The sequence below is a fragment of the Bombus terrestris genome, chromosome 7, assembly GCF_910591885.1.
Source record: "Bombus terrestris chromosome 7, iyBomTerr1.2, whole genome shotgun sequence".
NCBI classification, from domain to species: domain Eukaryota; kingdom Metazoa; phylum Arthropoda; class Insecta; order Hymenoptera; family Apidae; genus Bombus; species Bombus terrestris.
Genome location: NC_063275.1, coordinates 15,682,206 through 15,699,278, shown reverse-complemented (window position 1 = coordinate 15,699,278; position 17,073 = coordinate 15,682,206). Strand labels below are relative to the sequence as shown.

General features: G+C 45.0%; 1 protein-coding gene across 1 annotated transcript in view; it reads right to left on the bottom strand.

Annotated features, from left to right (window-relative positions):
* Window positions 1-15,392, bottom strand: part of LOC100649623 (myocardin-related transcription factor B) — a 237,475-nt gene extending 222,083 nt beyond the window's left edge. Inside the window, exon 1 of the mRNA XM_012310438.3 lies at window positions 15,298-15,392. The gene's annotated coding sequence lies outside the window, so the exon portion shown is untranslated. The remainder of the gene's footprint in view (window positions 1-15,297) is intronic.
* Between the last annotated feature and the right edge of the window lie 1,681 nt (window positions 15,393-17,073).

Below are 17,073 nucleotides of genomic sequence, written 5' to 3'. Positions count from 1 at the left end.
GGCAATCACACGAGGAAATTCGAGGTTCGAAGTGGCTCTCAACGAGATGGCCGCTAATTGAATCGGTCCACTCTCGTCGAACGAGCATCACGATCGCGTAAATCAGTCAGAACGAAGGGTTTAACGGGGGTTCTCTCGAGGACGATAACACGAGTTCCGCAACGGTTAGATCGGCGATTACGCTCGAGGCTGGGAGGTGTTAACAGCCACCGCAGGATTTGCTTGTAACGAGCGGGTCGGCTGGTACGTCGAAAATAAAGCGACACGGAGAAGTTACCCTGGTAATAATGCCGAGATTAATTTCTCGGAAGCAACCCTGTCAGGAAGGCCGGCGTACAATTACTACACGTCGATTTTAAACGTGATAAGCGAGGAAAGATAGCCTCGGTTCTGCGAGCATCATCCGACGCAGAACGCTTTATCAATTCTTTAATCCTCCGTAGACAAACTGAGTTATCGACGATCGAAATAAAATTTCACTCTTGAACTTCATCGAGAAGTATTTTTATTTCCGTCGTAAGAACTTTTAGACGTTTAATTCGTCGAATAATTATACAGCGAAATTGATTCTTTAGATTCTTAAAATTCTTTAGATTCTTTAAATTCTTACAGAATTTTTCAGTCTCTTCGGGAAAAAGTCGTATGTGTACCATTCTCGATGCAAACAAGACGAAACGCTACAAAACAGCGAGAGCATGGACGATAAATAAAAATCTCCGTATTAATAGAACGCATCGTCTCGACGGGAGAGACAAGACAGAAATCCGGACAATTTGAAGCGAAACAAAAAGAGGCAGCGAAAGAACCGGGAACCGAATCGGTATGATCGAGACGACCACGGAATTAGTCTTCCCAGAATAAAATTCGCGCGGCGATCACGAGCAAAAGGACAACTGGCAAAGGGTTGGTTTCCGCGACCACCCGGTACAGCGGCAGCCGGTCGCGCGATACGCTCCAATTTTCCGCGGCGGATCGTTCGCGGGACACAGTGTCGCCGCGAATTTACGATCGTCGCCCGATTTAGAGGCACGCAGGCCACAAACTAATTACGGCAAAACGATCCGTCCGCGGGCGGCCAACTGTGCCCGCCAAGCGAATTAAAAATGAAACCGGTAATAATAAAAAAAGGGGGCCGTACGTGTGCAATGGAGCGGACGTAACTGTCTGGGGCGGAACTTTCGGCCCGCAGGCGATGCCAGTGGCAAGAAGAACGGATGAGTCGAATCTGTATACAGTGAAGATCCATTTATCCGAACGCGTGTTAGAGAAAAGAATAGTTTCGATGATAAAAAGTCGCTATCCTCTGTAACTGTTCTCATTAATTCCGACGATAGTACGAGAGTAGAAATTCGTGTGACACGAAAGATCGAGGATCGAGTGACTATTTATTTTAGATTACCGGTAGCGCGTGTAAGATGTATAAGAGCGGATTTTGATCGAGAAGAGGATTGAGAGTGAAACTCGAAGTTCAAAGAGCCAAAATGAAGTAAGTTATCGCTGTATTTTTCATTTTACATATCGAGTGAAAGAGGCGGAGAGGCAAATAATGTACGATATATAATTTGAGTTCGCATAAACGAAATTCTATTATATTATTAAGCGCAGTTATTAGTCAATACTTAACGAGTAAAATTTGGCTGCAATTCAACGTTGCTCCAAGACGAAAAAACGATCGACTAAAAAATGACAGTTTCGAATCGATGATATCTCGTGTTCGACATACATGTGGTACAAAGTATCTCGTTCATTTTCAAACGGTACAAGTATAACGATTTCCTTATTGCAACACCGACCACATCGTAACTTCGTTCCATTTTTCATTCCGACCTTCGAGGGGATGACGCATCGTGGGACGCGATGTCGCGCACGTTCAAGAAGCAAACACGCCGTTCAATGTTCGTTTCCAGCGTATTAACCGCTAATGTACTCGTACTTTGCGATCCCGCTACAAATCCGAAAGATTCGTCGCTCAAATACCGCGACGCACGACATTAAAAATTGGTCAATTAAGCGGCAGTGCGCGAACAAATGTCGAGCCATTACAAAAGTGCAAGCTCCTTGTATACCGGCGGGCAAAAGTCGCGCTGTTGACACACCGTGGTTAGTCATGAATCCTTCCTAAAATATGGCACCACTTTGTCCACCAGAGCAACCGTCTGTCTTTCGTAATAACCGTCTCTGCTTAAACGATGTAGCTGGCATCGAAAAGAAACTTGGTCGCGTGAAACTACGACCCGATAATTTATTCCGCGATTATTATAGGTAATTATTTTTCACGATATCGCTTTTATCGTATTTCATTTGACGTTTAACGTGTTATACGATCCATTTAATTTCGTGGAACTTGGGTAAAAATAAATGTTTTAGGTCAGGCCGGTTCATGGTTCAAAAATTAAGTAAACATAGCGTCGTATCTAGTTTTAGCAAGAAAAACAAAAGGATGGTTTTATTTAAGAAGAAGCAACAATTAATTCAGCCTATCTGTCGTCGTTTAAAACTTTCAAAATATCTTTCATCTTTTAAGTATTCTATCGTAGCTTTTTTCAGCCGAGGCTGCAATCAAAAACTGGATGAAGCGTCGAGTCTGCGTGGCATTCTCGTCGAAGCATCGAGAAATTAAGTAATCTTCGCGTGATCGCGCAGCATAATTCACGTAACCGGCCATCGATTCGTAAATAATCGGTTCCCTCGTAAAAGATAATCGCGAATTGCGTCATTACAAATGGTCGAGCCAGCTTGTGCATTACCAGAAGCAACGTTTATGTCGCGATCGCGCGAATTTAAAAGCTATCGTGGCGAACCCGCTCGCAAATTAATCGACCGAGGCTGAACAGTCGTGGCAAGGAGAGCAAAGAGCGAGGAGGAGAGCGGCGATCGAAGAAGAAGATCGCGTGGACCGATCCACGAAAGAGGTGCCGTGCAGAGAAAGAGACGAACGAACGATCTGCCTACCAGTGGATGAGGATGTTTCATTGAGAGTCGACGAATCCCAGAAGATGAAGAAGACGAAGAGGGCGTGAGTGTGTGTTTGCGTGAGATTTGAGAGTGAGACAGAGGAAGAACCAGGAGCGGGTGGATGCATTCAGGTTATTTCTGGATCGACCCAGATATCCGCCGCCGTGTTTTCTTGGACCGTGCTTTAAACTGTTTCGGATAATTAACGAATTGAATCGCATTCGCGCGTGTCGGCTACCGCATTGTCCTCGATCTCCAACACAAAAACTTCTTTCACTTCAAATTTACTGGCCGCCACGGGCTATCTACCTGCATCGACTTCTACACTGATACGATATAAACAACATGGATGAAAGAACGCGCTCTATCTCGCCGCTGCTCCTATGACAGAATTAATGCCAAGTTGCGAACTTTTCGCTTAGCGACATCGAACAATTTCCCGAACTGACCGGACGATATTTTCCTTGAGCGCGTCATTGAAACTCGTGATGTAGACACGTTACAATGTCGCAAAGTCGGATGGCTTTCTCCTGCCGTGGACCAATTAACCTAAAATCGAGTAAGGACGTGCACAAACAAATTACACGCGAATGCGTAATAAATTTCAATTATACGGAATTTAAGAAACAATAAGCGAGAAACTGCGAGATAACGCGAGACTGGGTAACAGTGGCGATAAATATTCGGCGAACGTAGCTTCCGGGCGACACCAGTAGCAGGATCCAGCGGGTTCCATTCCTTTCTCCACGCTTATCTGGCGAAATTTTTCAACGAGTGTGCCGCGGGTCGAGACGGCCGACGTATCGAAAGCAACGAGGCGTTCGACTCGCTGTAAGCCACTTGGGGTGGTACTTAAAGTCGCGGCAGGGGCGATAAATTCGTCGCTTGTAAACGACACGTACGATGCGCGCGACCGTGCTCCCGGGATCCAGCTGTTTTTAATATCTGACTGGGGAATCTAGCGGCGCTAAGTGCGTCGAGTTAGCGCACCGTACGACCCGGCTGCCGCGCAAATGCGAAACGACAGGGAGTTCGACGAACCCGCCGAGAACGCCGCGATCGAAAACCGAAATAATAACGATGTCGCGTCGAGGAACCGTCGTTTGATAACGTCCACGGAGACCCGAAATTATCGCTGAGACGTCCCCGCAAAGTGTTGGTTAACGGTGTAACGATACGAGAGCAGCTAAGATATTTGTTTAAAAATTGGCGTATACGTTTCTGGATATGGAGAAGTTGAATCTGTTAAACAGAAAAGACGAATTAACTCGTGGTTCGTTTGCCAATCTTACATAGCCATCGCCTGTTCTTCGCGTGTTGTTTCATTTTTATTGAAGATAAAATTATATCGTATTTACGTTTGCCAGGACTAAAACGAAGCTAACAAATTGATTTATCTTTATCGATCTGGGCTGTATATTTGAGCATATTATGCATAAATGATTCAGTTTGTCAAGATTAATTTTGGCAAATGCATTTGCATGTAATTGCGATAACGAAAAATCTGAAACCTGTCAAGCTGATAGCAGGTTTAGCTTTAATGTTTAACTGGATTAATCTTCGCGCATATAAACGCGCTAATATCGAAGCGCGCGGTGATACTTCTTCGATGTATAATGTGTAATATTTGCATCCAAAATATTGCGACACACAGGACAGCTCAATGTGCTGATAACCAGAATATTAATACCGAAGGACAGAATTATTTCGAAATGTCCTGAGAAACGTCAGATACGGTACAGTGACGAAAACGCAGGATCATTAAAATGTATCATGCAAATGCAACGTTTTAACACATTCCCGAAGGAACGAGTCTCCCGTGCTCGCCACCGCCGCTTATTTTCGTCTTTAATTGGTATCGCGCTGTGCAGTTCGTTTAACGCCTGTTGGCCAGTTGATCGATGTATCGTAAACGTTTATTTATAGCGGCCTGTCGCCGGTTATGACACCGAACGTTCGCAACTAGTTTTCAATCGATGATCGGGCTTCTCGAGCGAGCGCGTTTCAGGAATTATGCGGTCGGGAATAGAGCTAAGCTACAAACACGTTGACACGCACGTTATACAAAATATCAGACTATGTCATGCGTAATACATTTGTTTACGAATAACGAATACAGTGTATTATTATGCAATCTACGTTTTTACACGAATTACGACCATAAGAGATAAATTTCTGCGTCTTTTATAGCCGGTAGTTTTTCCCGTGCAGTTTATACAGTGGATACAAAAAAGTAGCCAGCGTGCACAAAGAAATAAGAACCGCATTCGCGAAAGAAAGTTGAAAATTCTATTAAATTTATTTGAGGCGTTGTACAAAGGTGTTGGTCGAATCCTACGAACTCTGTCCGTAATCCTTTCACCGCGATATTACCGATACGCGTTATAGGTGGTCCATTGTGTCTTCGTACCGAATCAAACTATTTTCGAGTGAAACATCAAAGAAAACAATCGAGTCACGATAATTTAACGAACATCCTCGATCGAGGACGTACCTCCCACAGCGTTCCACCTATTTTAAGACAGGCTCCGCGTTACAAATTACGGCTGACATGCTGTAATTTCTCGGCATGATCAATGTCCAAAGCAACAATGTGCCGCACGGACAAGCCTCGTCGAACCAAAACCGAAGGACGGTATCGTCTCGAGTTTTTACCGCGGTAACAAAGTGAACAACATAATCAAGGTGAAGAGCCCGAAAAAATTGTGCGCCGTCTACACGCCGACGAGCGGCTCGAAGGCTCGTTACGATAAGCCGTGCGGGCAGTCCGCGAGGATGTCGAGCAACTTTCGGGCCACGATCGTAAAACACTTTCTTTCCGCGCGAACGGCGAATATTGGCATAATGCTCGCGAGCCGGTTGCGCAACCAGCCTTCGAAAAAAGAAAAAAGGTCACGTGCAGAGGATCGCACGCGTATTCGTGGCGTATAGATGCGCAAGGTGAGCCGCGTGCGCGAATTCTCGCGCTCACGAGCGCAACTTGGTCGTCGTCTCGGCGTGTTAGTGCTGGTGACGAGCGTACGCGAAACAAGCGTGGGTGGCAGCTGAGTCAGCCGCTTCAGAAATACACGTTCACCTTCCCCGCGTGCACAACAAACGCGAACGTCACCGATGCGTCTCCAATTCGCACCGCGTTTTTTCGCGGTTCACGACCGTGTCGTCATCGATTTTCGCGACGGCGATCTCGCTCGAGAATAAACGATCCTCTCCGCTGGTCGTCGGTTGAGAAACCGACAGCTACGAAACAAAGGGAGGACAGATCGCGTACAAAATACGAGTTACGGCAGGGCGAAACCAAAGATTTGGAAAAGCTCGTACCATCGTAAATTTAGGCATCCCGTTGTGCAACGTTTATAACCCGGTTGCAAATAACCGAGCGAAATACTAGCGGCTGTTAACTACGGATCGTATTTAATATTTTTACGGCAGCGCGATAATGCGAGACAGCTTAGAGGCCGCTACCGTTGGTGACGAATTACGTAACGCGCGTGAACGTAATCCTGGCATAGTAGATCATGCGCATCTGATCTTTTCGCATCGTCCATTCGATAACAAATTATAAAGATGGTAAATGGAACCCGTTCTCGGTTGAAACGTGTTATCGAAATTGCAATTTCTTCGAACAATTTGCGTAAAAAGGAGTATCGATGTAGATAACGAAAACGTAAAAATAATTTCTCCTTCGTCTCCTTCTTATCTTTACGTTTGGCGATTGCTAAAAAATATACTGTTTGCAATTTGCGAACGCATGTATGGAAAATCCGAGTGTCTGAAAGTCGGAGACACCTAATAAATAATAAGTATATTATGCCGTGTAATTAAACACGGGACACAACATTAACATGGTTGCATGGACTATCGATAACATCGAAGTCTGTCGATGTAAAAAAGTTTGCAATACCAGTAGCAATTATGTTCAAATTAATCGATGCAAAAAGCTGCCAGCTATCGAACGCTCGACTCTCCCAGTTCATCCTGTATGCCCAACTTGTACTCCGCATCCCCGTCACGAACGACTCGCGATACCGGTACTCGAGAGAACGCCACGGTTATTTATAATCCTTATTCGACTCCGAAACACAGGGAAATCGTGACGATGTTACCCATTAACCGGAGCTCCTCGATCCGCGTGTATCATTTAAATAATTTACGCGATAGCGCAGCAGCGGCTCGCGAAAGTTGCACGGCTACCGGCCGCGCGCCAACCTAATCGATGGCTAAACCCCATGAAACGCTATATTTCCACCAGGGCCGCAATTTCTTCGCGACGATTTATCGTCGGTACCGCGTGTCTCATCGAGAGCAGATTGCGCGAGATAATTCGCGCGAGCGTGCGATGAGTCACCGTTAAGTGGCAACCTGCGACGTTCAATTACCGGTAAGGTCGCGCCGTTCAACCCCGTTACTCCCCATCAACCTGGGACGCGCATTAATTCACGAACGTTGTCGTTCCTAATCTCTTCCAGCTATTGTACCGCGTCTCTTTCTCGCGCGTGCGTTAATACTGAGAAAACGGAAACAAATTCTTCGCGTCGATTCGAGACACGGAGGCTCGAGCACAATAGTCCACGCAGGGACACCTTATTACGGTGCGCGCGACAATTCCACCGCTAAATTAGCACCTCGGTGCGGTTGGCTAATCCACGGTGTGGCGCATGGTGAATCATAGCACAAAATACGAGGATAATCGGTCTTTGAATTAATAACAAGGGGTATTATGTCGTATACAACTCCGCCTTCGATGTGCTCACGCCACATCCCTTGTATTTGTAAATAGAATATTCAAGTAGTTGAAGATATACAATAGGAAAGGAACAACGAATCGTATCGAAAAAAAGATGAAACGATGGAAAGCACGCAGCTCGTATCGGTTCGGCACCCACTTTTTCGAGTAATTAAATAAACAGACTGTTTTGGCCGAAGATTTCGTAATGATTAATTGCGAACCGCACGGCAACGTGCAAGTCAGAAATAAAAGTACGATGGCGACAAGGCGCCTCCGGAGTTTTCGTTACCGAACGTCGGAATGTCGCGGGCAAAATCTGTCAAGCCGGAAGAAAAATGGGTAGAAGATGGTGCAAACCATAATGGCGGCAACCGTGAAAAGGAATACGAATGCGCAGTACTCGACAAGCAAAGCGTATGATTTGTATTTGCCGAATGAATACGCTGTGGTAGTGTTGAATTTTTGACCGTCCAAAATTTCGATCGTTCAGAATCGGTTGCGCGGTAATTAATTCCCACGTAACCGCGGATCTCCTAAGCTGTTTCTCGCGTGAACACACGCGAGGTTGCATCGCGAAGAAACGCGATTACCAGGGTGCGCTTCCGGTTACGCGATGCGCATCGGCCCCGGCACATTAATTGCTGGGCGCATTAAAGAAAGTCATTCGAGCTCTCTCTGGCCACGGAATAAGTAATTACCTCTTAATTAAGGCACTCGGGCCGAACATCTGTTTCTTGCGAATATAATCTGTGCTTGGTAACTCGCGTACATATCATTTGCCTCTTTTTTTCCCTCTCCCTCGAAAATAAAGTCCTGATTTACGACGTTGATCCCTTCGCGACGTGCTCGACGCCGCCACCGCGACGAGGACAAATTGCGCCTGTGTTACTTCCTTTCGCATTATCGCGTGAATTATATTTGAAGCGGCGCTTTGGCGGTGAAAAAAATCCCTGTGATTGCGACCGCTCGAAGCGCGGAAATATTGTTTGTCTTTTTCAAAGCTTCATTCTGGTTTAAAATATCTTACATTCGGTCGGGGATGCAGGACAACCATTTCGTTATGATTCCGAGTAAATGGCACGCCGAATAGTTATATTTAATATCGAACGTAACCGATCTAAGAATGGAAAATCACGTACGAAGAGCGAGAATAATTGAAATTACTATTTAAACGATCGTCGACATTCGATACTTTGACAGCGCTAAACTGTTCGCTTTCTCCTACGTGCCCACACCTATCGAAACCGCGTTTGTGTTTTAGCGACGGCGCGCGCGACGTAATTATGCAAAACTGCCCGTTTTCCATGGCTCATTCGCGAGAGATATAAGAGGACAAATTTACGACGGGTCGTTTCGTAATTGTAAATTCAAGAAAGTCTCCGCGCAGCGTGCAGCTTTTTAATACGATCCAGGAGAGATTAAACGCGATACACTTAATACGCGACCAGATAAATCAAACGGGTAATACGAATGTACGCGTTTGCAGTCGCGTGACGGCTCACTTAACAACTTCAACTAAATTTCATTCGCCTGGTTAAGAAAGCGACACGAAAAAAATTTCGCCGCGATTAAAAGCTCGTTAAATTGTACAAATTAATTTTTGCCCGATTGGTCTGCCCGTTTCGTAGGATCCGTTTTCAGCTGTTGAGAAAATGTCTACGAAATTGAAGCTGACGATCGCGTCATCCAGAAATAATCGCTGCTCTAAAACGCGACACGACTTTATCGTTATCACGTGTCCACATCTCGTGTACCCACCAACGATGCTTCAAGCAACTTTATGAAATCCAATTACACCGGTCGTTAGGGTCGTAGAGAATTTGCGTGAAAGAAAAATGTTAGTCGCCAGCTTTTCGCTTTCTCCCCGGTACACCTTGAATAGCCGACCCCATTATGAAGCGGGTTTCGCGATCTTGCGAACGTATTTCAAGCGCCTTGCGTGTACCAGGTAATTGTTCGCGTTGTACACTTTTAACCAACGGCGAGTAAGAAACACGAGCAAAGTGTGATTCATTTTCGTACGCTAATAACGTCGAGGTCGACAAATCGATGTATACCCAAAGAAATTTTCGCGAAGATTCGTTTTGTGAAACCGCCAAAGAATCTCGAAGATATAAAGATTAAAGTATCAACGTGTATTATATTATGTATATTGTTATATATAACGTAGCTCTAACGGAAGTTTCTCTGATTAGCGTAACTATTCACGCGGAATCGCGTTACATGACTGGTCGTACCATTTCCATATTGCGAAATTGTAGACACGCGGTATCGAGTCGAAATCCTTACGTCACTTTACGATCGTTTCACGAGCGATCTTCGGCTCGCGTTAATATCTCGATCGCGAGCAATGGTTTCATTAACGTACGCGGATATTCGCGACGCGTCTGATTGATAAGGCGGATTATTAGGCACAGTATTGAAACGAAAGATTCGCAAACGGTTGGTGATCCACCTGTATCGCCATAGACCGTTTGGCTGCGAATTGCTCGTTTGTCTGTTACGATACATTTGTATCGTATAATGCGGCGTAACGTGGGCACACACGCGAGATTTCATACATTGCCACCCACGCGTTACCCATCGAACGTAACGCGACCTCGTTTACTGTTCGATTAATGCAAGAATTCTCGTCAGTTACGCGACCATATTTCCGCTAATGTCGTCATCGAGAAAACGACTCTTTTCATTATTTACAAACAGCGTATCGTCGTGCCGTATATTCGCAAAATACTCGAACAAAATTTCCGATAATAATTCGTATTTGCAAAACAGATGGAATATAAAACGTTTATCAATGATCGACATGAGTTTAAGTGATTTTAGTTAAGTTTAAGAAAATTGATCGTATATAAGCTAATTTTACACGTATAAGACGCGTTCGCAATCCCCGGGTGCTTTGATCCACACGAAACTGGTTTTCGTCTTCCGCTGAAAGTTCTACCGAAAAAAAAAATAACCTTTCCTTTATTCTGGTTGTTCCACGGAGCTTGCACCAAGTCTATTCTCTCTAAGAATGTTTCATTTGCCTTGAGGCAACCGAAATAGTGCAGACCTTGCCGCAGTCGCGAGCACGACCTCGAAAAAACGAAATGCGTGAATAGCGATGGAAGTGATACCGAGTAAAGGAAACTGTCTCTACTCGCTAATACTCAGGTTAATCGAATAAACATTTGGGAATGTGGCTGCGAAGGATCGACTGCCGACGCTCGCACAAACGTCGGTATTTTATAAATAATTTTTATACTATCTACGTATTTGATTTCTCTTCCGATATCCCCATGTAGGAAATGAAACGGACGTATTACGATGTCAGTTTGATCAGTATCCGCGAAACGAGATTCCACGGAAGTAGCAGCCACCCCCGATGCCGGCGCGGAACAACGCCGCGAGCCAGTACGTGTTTATATGGCCGTTTCAACGCCGGCGGAAATTTACAGCCGACGATCGTAAAACCCGGAGATGCATTTATACGCGGCGGATTTATATGTTTACAGCGTGCGCCGAAACCACGGGGTGAAAAGGGACTCCCGTCGAACAAGAAAGACGGGACAGAATTATGTATGGATCGACACGCTTCCCCGGGACCAACTTTCATTTGCGCACAACCAACCCATCCAGCTACGAGTTCCCGCTCGTTGTTTCGTGGGAATCCACCGTAACGGTACGCTTCCAACGAATTCCAATCGATTCCACGCTTTTTTTTCCATTCTTTCTCCGTACGTGCTCTGTTAATCGATTCTTTTCATAAGAAATTTTAATCGCATTATCTCGAGCCTGCGCCCTTTCGTCATTTGTGACCCAGATGTGTTTTTCTGTCGTCGAAGAATTTTCCAAGTTTGAGGGAAACGAAAGGATGATAGTTGACGCGCGTGATTTGCCTCTCAATAACGTCATACAGTTCTCATAAAAATAGTTTGCTGAAACTAGAGCAAAATTCGAGGATCGTGGCAGGCTCAAGGTAGACAGCAAAAACACAAAACACGATTTTTCTACTCGGTTTTCGTTCTTTCTCCGTTAACCCGTTGGCTGTTTTTAACGAGCATACTCATCACGAAGAAATGACAATATTTTGCACTATGACGAGCCTACCGGTAATAAAATTAAGAAATAAAACAGTCATTTCGTTGCAAATTAATTCTGTATTATAACAGCCACATATATTCCGTGTTTCACGAGTATATTCGTCGTCTTTTGCTTCTTACGACACATTTTAGGTACACACTTTTCAAAGTTTTCAAAAAGATCGCAACAGCTAACTGGCTAATGAATCTGTGTATTCATCGAAACGATGTACGTGGTGTATGTAACTCCCACTAGGTTGTATCGAACCAATCAGTTGAACAATAGTTGTTTATCGAAAACGAAAACGAAGAGGACGTTCCACTGAATTTCGGATACAAATATCGCTTAAAGACAACACGATGAATGATGTAACCGCTTTGGATTTCATTGCCAAGCGATTGCCCCCTACGCTAGAACGAACCGGCTCTGGGTATGACGCGTGATCTGGTCAAAACGAAAGAAGGTCCAGCGGACAATTACGATTCTCCTCGACGCCTTGATCTAGTCACGGATTCACTGACGTCATCGCGAGGACAAATGGCCAACTCGGATAATTTCTTCTTTTTTTCCTCCTTTCCTCCTCTTTCGTGCTTCTTACGCGATGGGACCACCGTTTTTATTTTTGTGCTTGACGGGATTCTGACGTTCCTAGTCGTTTCTAATAATCGCAGCCCGCCGACTGCTCGTCGGATTATTATTTTTGTCTATCCGGGTCTTCCGATTACAAGCGTTTCGTGTCCGCAGGTTTTGCGTTTCCATCAGAGGATTAGTTAGCTCGAGAATAAATAATTCGCAAAACCATTTCAAAGTTCGAAACGAGGCTGTCTTCGAAAAACTTAATCGCACTATACGATGTGGGCAACGATTTCGGAACCCTTCTAACAGAAATGGATTAAATCGTAAAAGCGAATTCCAATTATATCCTCTGCGACGAATCGCCTCTAACCTGCAGCTAACCAAAGAATGTCTGATCCTAGGCAGGACGAACGATACCTGAGCATCGACTAAAACCAAATAGAACCCAGGAAGATGGAGAGAAAGGAAGGTGATCGCGAATAATAGCAAGAAAACGAAGTCGTATCGCCACGGATCTCGATAAACGTTTTAAACCGAAAGAAACGACGGCATGGTTGATGGGGCGGGCGACGCGTGGCGCCGTCGTATAATCAAATTAGTTCAAAGTTATAAATAATGTAATTGGTTTGCCTCCTGGTGCGAGGCAAGCCGCGAAGAGATGGACAAGGGAGAGCCAAGTCTACGCAAAGAGAACGAACGTCAGAACAAGAGAAACAGAGACAAAGCTGTGACTGGCCGAAGACAAGGATAAAAAAAGAAACACCTCGAGCTACCAACGAATCCGTGTACGAGTACAAGAAGAAAGGGGAACGAGCGAGAGGATCGATAGACCAACGTCTAGGAGAAAAGAGAAGAGGGAAAAGAGATGAGACCTTTACGCCACGTGACACTTACGTCAACATGAACGGACATCGGAGGATTAGGCCGAAGCTCGATCCAGCTTTCCATTCACGCGTTCTCGCGTAGAATGATTTTCGGTGAATGGACGGATTATCCAACTACTCGACTCGTCACCGTGGTGCGTTCGCCTCGTAATCCTGTTTTAAGCAATCGTTCTATGTTACCGCGACTTCGAGGACACCCGTGAATAGCTACCTATACCAAGGATTCCTGGAGACTCGAAGAAGAGCTGGCTTGATCCTACCTAAGGAATTATCACGACCACGGTTCGTCAACATTAACGAGTCGTTGCATCGGAGATGCGACATAGTTCCCTGCGATAGTTATTTTTAATTGCGGCTACGACTGCCATGGTATAGCTTCATCCGCCTCGCCAAGAATAAGCCGTGGGTTAAAGTGTTGGGGACCCTGTTAACCATTTGGGGTGGGATTTACCTTCCGTTTGATCGATGGAACACGAGTCTGATTTAAGATGCTGCTGAAGGAGAAACACGTTTATCACCCTTTTAGTATCATAGATCATAGTCGGTCGCACGAGATAAGTGTGCTTACGTTACATTAGGCAGGTTGTTCGGTGACTTATCTTTGCGAGGAATTAAGTTGACTGTTCCGTATGTTCCAACCTTCTACTTTAGATGATCTTTATAGTTTTCATGTTACACGTGTCTATTACTCCGTATGCTTTATTCTCTAACTCATTCGCCATCAGGAATAAAGAAAGAACATTTTGCGCAGGAACAGAGTAGAAAAATAATAAGTAGAAAAATCAAACAGCCTAGATACGTAACATTCAGAGTATCGGGATTAAATAAATAAAGGAACACACAACGGGCGACGATATCAGCCGAGATACAACGAACTCGGAAATCGAAGCAATCTCGCCTAAGAGCTTCCAATTCTACCTATGTCGGTTCTCGCAAAAAGGAAGGAGTCGCATCCGTGGCAAAGCGAGATATAAAGTTGGCCGTCATAAATAGCATCGAGGAGTACCGCGGCGGTAATTAGAATTCATTGCGGCGGATCGCCGCCACCAGCATCGTCGTTATTGTCCGACGAGACAAACTGGTCTCGGTGAATCGGCGTCCAGGCGTTTCGCTTCCTAAAGGGAAATCATTAGGATCGATCCGCGTGATGCGTTTACACGACGATTCCTCTGGCAGCGTGGCCACGATCGTAAACGGGAAAGATCGAGTCGCGGCTCGAGGAATCGGAAACTCGATCGCCAGTCCCGATCCGGTTTACCCGCGTGTCGATCCTTCCTTACTCCTCTCCATCGTTTTCGAGTCGCTTGAATTATTCGAACCTCGTGACTTTCAAACGACTTCTCGCTACCGGTTGTCTCCATCTTCCCCCTTTCCCCCTTGAACGTTATCTCCCTCCGACCGTTCAATTAAACGTTCAATTAACGAGCTTTCGTCGCGTTTTGACCGACGCGACGTCCCGTCTCGGATAGTCGCGAACGTAAATCGTCCCGTTAACGATCGTCAACGTCTATTTGTCCAACGAATAGACAAGAATGTCAACCGAAAGACAGGCTCGCGAGCAGAGTCGATTTAATGGTTCGAGCGAATTTATCGCTGATTTTTCTCATTGGTGGTACGATGAAATTTATTTAACCGAACTTTATTTATTGCAACAAAGCGAACGAGATATCGTAATATGTTGAAAAAAATCGATATTTTACGCGGCCGATTTTACGAAGAATCGTAGGTAAGAATCAGATAGGTGATAGAATCAGCGAACGATTGTTACACGATTTCTCCGATAGCTTTGAATAAATAGATTTCCGTTGTAGATCCTTCTCGAAGGATGTACCCGCGCGATTTGTTTTAAGGCTTTACGCTGACTTTAATCGGTATTACGAAACCGGCCCTAAATCTGTCAGTGAATTCTAATCCAGACGCGGCTGACGCGTAGGCGTTGTCAAATGGCAACGGCGAACGTCTAAGCCGACGCTGGTCTGAGAATTCGGCTTAACTATTTCGGGTTCTAGTGTCGACGATGCCTGTTTACGACGATCTCGTGACCGATTTTTACACGATCCGCGACGAAACACAAGGAATTCCTTTGCTTACCAACTGTCAAGACAAATGCTATCGGAAAGTCCCTCGAGGGTTTTGCCGACGATCGAGCTCGTACATCGGTTTCAAGTTTGCGCACGTTCCTCCAACTGTAACCAAAAGGATGCCGTGTAACTATCTGACTAAGAAAATTTTATTTAAAACTGTCGCACGAATATACAAAAAAAAAAAATCAGTCGTTGCATCACTATCGTTTAAACGGGGACAAATATAACTGTTTAAAAAATACAACCTACAAACGTGACCTCTAACTGCGACAGGCATTATGTAGAAGGTCGCCTAATTCTCGCTAATGACACCAATTTTACAATTTCGGAACACGTTTCATAGAGAGAAAAGATTTGTATTATTTTTAAAGATGACCTTCGAAGAAATGCTAATATTTATATTCGAAAATATAGTCTTCTGAAATAATATTTCATGAAAATAGGAGGCAAATACGTCTTAGCAAACCGTTCCGCGTACATTGTTGCGTGTCACGCGACAAAGCAGCTAACTCAGCTGTATAACAAAAACAGGAACGCGAATCGGGCAACGCCACGGATTCGGAAAGGGCAAATTCCAGCCGACCAACCAATAAATCCACATACAGGGTGTAAATCGCAAGCTCAGCCAGTCGGAAGCTAATAATCCAGAGCAGTGGCTGACGACGTCGGACAGGTGCTGTTGCCCGGCAACGGTCTCTTCAATTTTTGGAAATGCGTTCCCGCGCCCCGAGATTCCCCGCTTCGTGACCGAGACGATCTTTATTTCGAGAATCAAGAATGTGATAACTCGAGCACGCTGAAATAATTCATACCGGACCGGACGTACGAAACATCCGATTACGCCATACCCAGAATACGTAACAACCAAAATTCCTCGCACCTTCGTCTAATGTCAGCCGGCTAAATTGCCGCATTCCTCGACGTATCACGTTTTAAGCGTTTTGCCGCGTTCATTCGTATAACACAATTTCATTGGAATATCCATGACGAAACTAAAAATTCGATTATTGCGATAGAATCATCGAATAATTGTATTTTCTGTATGATTAACGACGTTAGCAATTACGTTAAAATTCCCTTAACCGAATATCAAAATTGTCCTGTGTGTTAAATGTCTGTAGAATCCTGCCTGGAGCTGTGCGTTTCAAGGAACAAGCAAACAGGTAATCAGAAAGAGGGCTATTTTTTGCGGCGAGCAATTTTCAAGTAGCAGAGCGGAGCAGCGCCGGCCGATTTGACGAGTCATTAAGCGAACGCGACTGTAAACCGAAAGACCGACGGGTGCACAAGTATTTGGCAAAAGCATCACTGCCAAGTGGCGGTCTTATGTCTTCAACAGATACTTTTAACATAAACGTTTACGTTTTCTGTTTTAATGATTCGAGACATTTGGCAGCGGATGACAGGTGCGAAGTCCGCGATGTCCGACTAAGCTTGAATTAGAAACGAACGCCCAAACGGACATCCAAACACGAACAAAACCGCAATTCGCTGTAAACCGTTTCGCCCCATAAATTTACCCACCATGCGAACGTACAATTTACTGATCGCCAGCCTGCCGATTAAATAATTAACAATCTCGATAAATTACAGTCACCGGTAGCTTTGATTCTACCACAGTACGATCAATGATTTCGAATTATCGCTTATCGATGCTTTCGATTCCAACTGATTGCTACACGCCTCGTTCCTCCGCCAACGAACCGATTCCGCGCTACGAAAATTCTACTCGCAGCGCGTGACCACCGTCCGCATCGATCGAAACCGATAAGAGTAATCGCGA